This window comes from Rutidosis leptorrhynchoides, chromosome 5, assembly GCF_046630445.1.
Source record: "Rutidosis leptorrhynchoides isolate AG116_Rl617_1_P2 chromosome 5, CSIRO_AGI_Rlap_v1, whole genome shotgun sequence".
Classification (NCBI taxonomy): Eukaryota; Viridiplantae; Streptophyta; class Magnoliopsida; order Asterales; family Asteraceae; genus Rutidosis; species Rutidosis leptorrhynchoides.
The window spans coordinates 199,537,321-199,544,792 of NC_092337.1; the positions used below are offsets into that span (position 1 = coordinate 199,537,321).

Sequence of the window (7,472 nt, forward strand, 5' to 3'; positions counted from 1 at the left end):
TCAATCTGGACTTCAAATTAGATTTTCAAGCTTTTTAGTTACTTTTTAGTAGTAGCTAGCTTAGCTTTTATTTTCTGGAGGATATCCCGGCGAGTCCCTGCAATCTCGGGCAGATTTCTTCGGCATTTTTAGATTTTTACCCGAAACGCTTGTCTTATCAATTAAACATTTATTGTTATCATTTATGTTTAATAATGCATTTCGATATTACCATGTTAGCTTAATTAATGTATTTAGCTTAATTAATCTGTATGTTGCCATGATATAAGTTTAGGTTAGCGTAGTTATGTTAAATTTGTACGGTTACTATCGTTATACTGAATCTGTAACCCCGATAGATTTGTATGATAGTATCTTAAGGATTGACCAACCTAGGTTGTGATCAAGACTTGTCCACCTATATGAACTTAGCTACTTAATAGGATTATGGCCCCTGGTTATACTGTATCTGAAGATTCTATGAACTCGGTATGGGCGGAGTTCACGAGAGGCATCTAATGCGCTTTTAGGACACGAAACTTAGGAATCGAGACATGGATGAACTAGTTTGCCTATTGACTATTCCAAAGAGACCTCTTAGGAGCTGGTAAGATCTAGTTAGTGCCTTAACTGTGTGACCCAAACCTATTGCATGTTCTTGTTTGATTGTTGTCTAGGATTAAGTTATATCAACTGTTCAGGTATCTATTAGGTTTCTATCTGTTTTACTTTTAATATGTCAATTGTAATGCTGTATAATGTTTAGATGGGTATGATCTCATTAGTATGATGAAATGGTTGTTAGTTTACGTTAAGGTTTTGTCAACTTGACCCAACGGACTCCTTCCGTTTGTGAGCAGTAATTACTCAACACGGCACGTTGTTATTCAGTTGCCTAAACTGATAACGAGGGTTAGGGATTAGAACTCAACTCACTAATAAACCTAGTGCTTTACTTAGGATAACCTCCGAGGTATAGTTACCCTTCAATTATACGACCAAATGACATGCTTTTCACTACTCAACGAGAACTCCGAGAGTCTAGATATAAGTAGGTCTGTGTAATTGGCTCATCCAACCAAATCTACACCCTTCTAATCTTAGCTTTAACATAAACATAATTACCTTTCCCTAGCCCAAACTGATATCGTGGTCAATATTTCTCTGATCTACATACTCCGGATAACCTTCCATCATCTTTACTTTTTCGCAATTAGGACTATTAGCTTAAAACCAACTACTATCCTTTATCTAGGTAATTTAACCAAAGACAATTATCCACTTGATCTTCAATTTGTTAAATCATTCAAAAGTACGACCCTAGGTTAACTTACACCTTCTACCTTAGAAAGTTAAAAGTAAATTTATGTCCCGCAAAATATAAATAATAAACCACTATTCTCCCTCTGGATAGCTGACTCTGACGCCTTGCGACCTAACGACACCACATAAATAAAACCGTCCGTTTCGGTCATATCATTATCGCATAAATAAAAACCCTCCAAAACTACTTAAATTTATTAATAAAAATGAATTGCTTTTCGCGAAGCAATCACCTAAATATACATGCACAAATTCCTACCTATGCATATCCCGCCTCTCTTGGGATGATTCCTACATGCCAATCACTAACTACGCCAAACGGATTTTGCGATCCATAGTCGTGTTGCAGTGAATTATTAAAAAGGAATTGTAAATTTCAAAGCAATATCTGTAAGCACATCACACGCACATCACACTTTTAGGCGATGTTGACGGGGAGGCGAAATTTATGAATAAGCGAGCATAGTATTTTTTTGATTTGTTTACAAAAAGTGGTGTTTAGAAAGTCTTGCCTTGGACCTGGTTATTAAATTTTGCAAATAGTCAAAAAAAAATTAACCAAATGGATACCCGCCTCTCTACTAGACCAGTCTAGACATTTGTCTTGGACGACGAGTCAAAAAGGAAAAGGCTAGTTTTTTAAAAAGCAGTCTCCCAGAATTTTAGAAATTTCTTTTTCTATCCGTTTTTTCTTTTTCTTTCTTTTAGGAGAACTTACCTTTCACAAAATTCTTTCTTTCTTTATCTGCTAGTGTACCAACAGAGTTGCCGGTGCGCCACTTTTTGAGCCATGCCTAGATCCCGAGAGACTACTTCGTCTTGCATCCAAAAGCAAGAAGCTCAAGGAAAAGGATACAATCCAGTCACTGAACTTCCGAAGCTTCCACGCCAGATAACTCTCCTAACTCAGATAATCTCTTTACAATAACTACATGGACCGGCCTGTTCGTATGTCAATGGAAGAACTCATGAGAGCTAATCAGCAAGCTCAAGGTCCTGCAACTGCGCAACCTAAAATCGCTACCAATTTTGAAATAACATCTTGTTTCACCATATAATTCGAGAACGGTGTAAGTTCAGTGGTACTCGTAAAGAAGATGCTAATGAGCATCTCAAATTTTTAATTGTGATCTGCACTTTTATTTAAGATCCATTCTTTCGAGGAAGAACTCGTCTACCTCATGATTTTTAACTAGACACTCAAAGGGGAGCCAAAGACTGGTCGGTTACCCTCCCAGAAGGAGAGACCACAACTTGGCTTCAAAAGTTTGAAAATTTCTTAGGACACTTCTTTCCCGCTTCCAAGACTCTGAACTTTCATTCTGAGATCACTATGTTCAAAAAAAGCCTAATGAAACTTAATACGAGGCTTGATCTCGTTTCCTTAAAATGCTAATAATTTTCCCACAACATGGGTCAAATAATTTTCAAAAAGTTTCTACATTCTACAAAGGTTTAACAATAGCTACGCGTAACAAAATACATACGGAAATCGGAGGAAATATGATGAAGAATATGCCGGAAGAAGCGTACGAGATGATTGCGAAACTTCCCTCTCACTCACATTAGTGGCATGTAGATCAACACTTTCCATGGTCTAACAATGCCGTAAATTCTAAAGCTAATGACCTAATAGCCGCTATGAACGCCCAAATTGAAATTTTTGGCCGCCAATTGAAGAAAGTCACTAAAGAAATGCACACCATGAAATTTGGTTGTGAATCATGTGGAGGACCACTGATAATGCTAAAAACGAACATATATTTCATAGCATTATCCCTCAAGAAAGACAAGTTTTTAGTTGCAATTATTCTATTTACAAGTGATATTCATTTAAATAATAAAAGGTGAAGACAAAAGACAGATTCGACGAATTGAAGATGCAAATGACCAAAACGCTAAAAAGTACAAAGTACAATCCAAGAGGTTCAATTTATTGATGAGAAACGTCTAAAAGTTACAAGAGTACGAGCCGCAAAATGCAAAGTACAAGATATTAAATTGTACGCAAGGACGTTCGAAAATCCGGAACCGGGACATGAACCGAGCATCAACGCGCGAGTTAACGAAGTTAAAATTACAAGTTAACAGAGCACAAGAATATAATATAACATATATATAATTATATAAAATTATATATATTATATTATATAATATTTAAATATCGAGCAGCCCACGTTTTGGATTCATATGTGACCAGGAATAGGCGGCCATGCGATCGCATGGCCAGCATGAGTAAAACTCATGCGATCACATGAGCCCAACAGTGTGGCCAGGTTCGATAAATAACGACGAGTTTCAGCGAATTATGGACACCTTTTTCTTTTCCTTTCTCTAATTCTCCATATATATATATATATATATATATATATATATATATATATATATATATATATATATATATATATATATATATATATATATATATATATATTTTTATAATTTTAATTTTAATTTAAGATTAATAATAATAAGGTTATGTTAGCGAATGTTTTAAGTTTGTAAGTCGAAACTCTATCCGTGTAACGCTACACTATTAATACTCATTGTAAGTTATGTTCAACCTTTTTAAATTAATGTCTCGTAGCTAAATTATTATTATGCTTCTTTAAGCCGAAGTAATTGTGATGTTGGGCTAAATATTAAAGACGGGGTTATTGGGCTTTGTACCATAATTGGGGTTTGGACAAAAGATCGACACTTGTGGAAATTGGACTATGGGCTATTAATGGGCTTTATATTTGTTTAACTGAATGATAGTTCGTTAATTTAATATAGAGATTTACAATTTGACATATCTATAAATAACCTTATACACTCGATCGGACACGATGGGCGGGATATTTATAAATACTAATAATCGTTCATTTACCCGGACACGGGGATGGATTAATAGTCAATGGACTCATTAAAACAGGGGTGGATTACATACAAGGACACTTGGTGTAATTGTTAATAAAGTATTAAAACCTTGGATTGCACACAGTCGATAACCTGGTGTAATCATTAACAATGTATTAAAACCTTATTACAGTTTAAGTCCCCAATTAGTTGGAATATTTGACTTCGGGTATAAGGATAATTTGATGAGGACACTCGCACTTTATATTTATGACTGATGGACTGTTATGGACAAAAACCAGATGGACATATCGAATAATCCAGGACAAAGGATAATTAACCCATGGTAATAAATTAAAATCAACACGTCAAACATCATGATTACGGAAGTTTAAATAAGCATAATTCTTTTATTTTATATCTCATCGTACTTTTAATTATCGCAATTTTATTTATCGTCATTTTATTTATCGAACTTTTAATTATCGCAATTTTATTATCGTCATTTACTTTACACTTTAAATTAAGTTATATTTATTTTTAATATTTTACATTAGTTTTAATTGTGACTTAAGACATAAAATCGACAAACCGGTCACTAAACGGTAAAAACCCCCCTTTTTATAATAATAATAATACTACTTATATATATATATATATATATATATATATATATATATATATATATATATATATATATATATATATATATATATATATATATATATATATATATGTATGTATATATATATATATATGTATATGTATATATATATATATATATATATATATATATATATATATATATTTATACAAATATAGTTTTTAAAAAATATAGCGTTAAACTTGGCTAGCTCCCTGCGGAACGAACCGGACTTAGTAAAAACTACACTACTTTACAATTAGGTACACTGCCTATAGTGTTGTAGCAAGGTTTAGGTATATCCACTCTATAAATAAATAAATAACTTGTGTAAAATTGTATCGTATTTAATAGTATTTCGCAATAAAAATATAACTATTTCGTATACACCTCGCATAACATCAAGTATTTTTGGCGCCGCTGCCGGGGAATCACTTAACGCCGAAGCGAAACGCTATATAAAAAAAAAGAATTTTAATCTATTTTTGTAAAAAAAAATACGTTTTAAATATTAAAAAAACATAAAAAAATATAGTATATATAATTATTTAAGTGTTTAAGTAAAAAGAAAATATATTTTATAAAAAGTATAAAAATATCTTTTTTAAATATAATTATAAATATTACTTATATATTATTTTTATAAATTAAAAATCATAAAAAAATATATTATAAAAGTAATTGGGCCGACACTGTAGCAGCCCAAACATTTGAACTGGATCCGCAGGTCATGCGACCGCATGATAATATAATTAACACTCCATGCGATCGCATGGAGCGACTTGACATGCCTGAAACCTTAACTGGTACGGATTAGGGTTAGGTTTTTAATATAATTATTATTAATTAAGTAATTAGGGTTAAGGATTTTATTATTTAGTTTAGTTTTTAATTAATTTTGTATTTTTAAGTTTTAATTAGTTTTATTAATATATAAAACTAATATTTTCATAAAATACTTTATATAAAAATAATATTTTTATAAAAATTGTATTTTTATAACTTTAAGTTTTATTTTTATATTTTGTATCATTTTAATCGTTCATGCGTAATTTTGTATATTTATCGTTCGTAACTAGTTTTAAGATATAGTTTTTGCCGTAGTTATTTTTATTTCAAGATTTTTAGGCTTTGCCGTAAAATCCCTTAAGTGCTTTTTCTTTAGACTAAGATTTAGGTGCTTTAGAATTTTGCGACGCCGTTTTAAGATTTTAGTACTTTTTAAGTCATTGCCGTTTTGGATATAGAATTCCTTTTAAGCTTTAATACCTTTAGACGTAAGTTTTAATTTTTAGTTTTTAGACTTTTAAGTTTCGACGCACTACTTTCTTATTATTTTTCGACCTTTTATTTTTTCGACGTTTTTCGACGCACTCTTTTTCTTTCTTATTTCTCGCCGCTCTAGTTTTTAGGACATAGATATTTTTTTCTTCAAAATTTTGACGAAAAATTATTTTAAGTGGTTAAATTGATAGACATCCAAAATTTTCAGGTTCGTAGTAATAGTTGGATTTGTTAGTGGCGAGTTGTGGGCTTCTGATTTAAAGGTCCTGGCTACCTGCTGCATCTATTGGCTATTCGAAACGTGGGCAAAATCAGAAAAGTCTATTAATTTGATAACTTATATAATTTTTATTTTTATAACTAATAGGATATTCTGTGAATGCACTGAGCAAAACGTTCACCACCTTTCATACGTTCACCACCTGTAACTCGATCAAGACATCTAGCCAACATTGTCGCCGTTGATTTTTCTTTAGAATCGTCATCTTGTCGACCAAGTACTCCAATTCAAATTTTCGATAATCCATTTTTGAACCCGACCTCACAATTGAGAACCCGGAGGATTTCAAGGACAATTCAGAGATCCTGAACCACTAATCATTCCTCCTGAACCACAAATCACTCATCCAGAGATTGTCGAGGAAGAAACCATTAAGTTAGAATCCTCTAGTGTTTCAGATTCAACAAATTCAATCATGGAAATTCTGGAACCTCTAAGTATGAAAGACCGAATGAGAGCTAAACGTACTGGCCAAGGTCATGCAATTACTCAACCAGACATTAATGCGCCAGATTATGAAATCAAAGGACAAATCTTACACATGGTAACTAATAAATGCCAATTTAGTGGTGCGCCGAAGGAAGATCCAAATGAACATCTTTGAACCTTTAATAGGATATGTACTCTATTTAAAATCCTAGAAGTGGAGGATGAACAGATCTATCTCATGTTATTTCTCTGGACTTTAAAAGGAGAAGCCAAAGATTGGTTAGAATCGTTACCTGAAGGGGCGATTGATACATGGGATGTCTTAGTCGAAAAATTTCTTAAACAATTCTTTCCGACATCTAAAGCCGTGAGACTTCAAGGAGAAATAGTTACGTTCACACAAAAGCCAAATGAAACTCTATATGAAGCGTGGACAAGATTTGAAAAGTTGTTGAGAGGATGTCCTCAACATGGTTTAGACACTTATCAAATAGTACAAATATTCTGCCAAGGATGCGACATTACTACACGAAAAGACATCGATATAGCTGCTGGTGGTTCCATTATGAAGAAAACCACAACTGAAGCTTACAAAATTATTGATAACACTGCTTCACACTCACATGAGTGGCATCAAGAAAAAGACATCGTTAGATCATCTAAAGCGGCTAAAGCGGATTCTAGCCATGACTT

The 7,472-nt window shown here is 32.7% G+C and overlaps 1 non-coding gene across 1 annotated transcript; it reads right to left on the minus strand.

Annotated features, from left to right (window-relative positions):
* Positions 1–7,149: 7,149 nt before the first annotated feature.
* Positions 7,150–7,256, minus strand: LOC139851144 (small nucleolar RNA R71). Its single transcript, XR_011760503.1, has one exon. It is a non-coding gene; the product is annotated as a small nucleolar RNA R71 (small nucleolar RNA).
* Between the last annotated feature and the right edge of the window lie 216 nt (positions 7,257–7,472).